This window comes from Meriones unguiculatus, chromosome 10, assembly GCF_030254825.1.
Source record: "Meriones unguiculatus strain TT.TT164.6M chromosome 10, Bangor_MerUng_6.1, whole genome shotgun sequence".
In the NCBI taxonomy this organism is placed as follows: Eukaryota; Metazoa; Chordata; class Mammalia; order Rodentia; family Muridae; genus Meriones; species Meriones unguiculatus.
In genome coordinates, this window is record NC_083358.1 from 106,109,621 (window position 1) to 106,111,754 (window position 2,134).

Below are 2,134 nucleotides of genomic sequence, written 5' to 3' on the forward strand. Positions count from 1 at the left end.
GACTGGAAGTCCCACCTTAACTCTCCTGTTCAGCTCTTTGCTGAGACAAGAGATGTTTCAATAGTAATGACAATGACAATGCCTGTTACAAGCTCTCTGGGTTCAGAAATCAGCATTTGAACACACAGTTCGTAAAATCATCCCCCAACACAAAGGAACATGTGTGTGTGTGTGTGTGTGTGTGTGTGTGTGTGTGTGTGGTGTGATATGTATATATTTGATGTGTGTGATGTGTGACGTGTGGTGTATGTTTGTGTGTGATTTGGTGTTTGTGTGTGTGTGTATAATTTGTATGTGGTATGTGATATGTTGAGAGGGTCTCGATAAATACCCTCTGAGTTTTCCGTTCCTTAGAGAAAGAAAATTCAGTTGCAGGAAAAACCACAGCTTGGCCAGGACAGTTGGCCTAGGGAGATAAGGTTGCCTAGCTACAGGTCTAAGAAGCCTCTAAGCCCTGACCAGAGTACAGTAGCCTTCATGGGCACCAGCTGACCCCCATCAAGGTTACATAGCCACTGAAGGAATTCCCCTCTCTAGCTTTGAAAGGGACCTTCAACTCCCCTCGGGGCGCTGTCATGTTGTGAAGGTGGTGGCCCCAGCATTCTGGAAGTCTGCAGAATAAATGCCCTTTGTTGCTTGCATGCTACAAGAGTCTGGGGTCATTCTTTCAGTGTCTTCTGGACCCTGACAATGTGTAGCACGGTGCATATGTGATATGTGTGTGTGTGAGAGAGAGAGAGACAGAGACAGAGTGAGTGTGATTTGTATGGTGGGTATGGTATGTGTGATGTGTATAGTGTGTGATTTGGTATTTGTGTATGTGTGGTGTTTGTGTGTGTGTGTGTAATTTGTGTGAGTGTGCTATGTCTCGTGTGATGGATGTGTGTGTGATGTGTATGTATGTGTATGTATGATGTTTGTGTGATGTGGTGTGTATTTGAGTGATTTGTATGGTGGATGTGGTATGTGTGATGTGTGTACACATGTGTGATGTTGTGATGTCTGTGGTGTGTGAGGTGTAGGTGTGGTATATATGTGTGATGTGTGTGTGGTGGATGGTTTGTGTATGGTGTTTGTGTGTTTGTGGTGTGTGGCTTGTGTTGTGTGTGTGTTTGTATGTATGCTGTATGTAATGTGCAGTGTGTGCATGTGTTCTAGTGGTGGTTGTATACAGGGTTTTGGAAGCGTTTAAAATTTCACTGCTCAACAAGTTTAAACTGGGAATCCTGAGAATGGACAGAACACGAGTTTTGTTTTCTGTGTGAAGCCTAATGAGTCATGAACATGACCTATTATTATATATAAAAAATGATGGAGAAATAGTAGCTTGACATGGTGTATCCAGAAACCATCCTGAGTGAGCCACCTCAAATGGGGTGTGAATGGCCTTCTGAAACCATCCCAGGTTGCTGAGTGTAATGGTTAATCTTTGCTGTCAACTAGTCTTGATCTGAAACCATCTGACAGACATGGCTCTGGGTGTGACAACTGAGGACATTCCCATGCAGTTGACTAAGGTGACAGGGCCTACCCTAAACATGGGTAGCATCACCCTATGGCCTGACTTGCCAGACTAAATAGAAAGAGAAACAGGAGGAAATCTTGATTGAAAAAAAAAAATTAGGCTTCCCTACTCTACTTTCTGGCCAGCTCCACAGCCCAAGTCCCCCCTTCCACCACGGCTTCCCCATCATGATGGATCTTCATGTCTTTGAACTATGAGTCAAACTAAATGGTTTGTCCTTTAAGTTGTTTCCTGTTGAACACTTGGTTACAAAATGAGGAAAGCAACTAGTATATTGACTAGGACAGAGTGAAACTATCCAAGACAGAGTGAGCCCACTGGAGACCTTGTGACCACCATTGGAGAACTCTGGTTCAGAAGGATGAAGCCCAGACAGGGGATGGTGGAGTTCTGGGATTGCTGGTGTGGGGGAGCATATCCCCAGAGGGTATGGCACCTGCAAAGCAGTGTTAGCAGAGCACCAAAGCAAGCAAGCATGGTGAGTGTATGTCTATACTCATCACCCAGAAACACTAGGATGCAGAAGCAAGAGCAGCAGATATTTGTGACTGAACCATCCACTAAAAACAAGGAGGAAGTGGAAGAAGAAAATCTTCACTGTGACTCTCT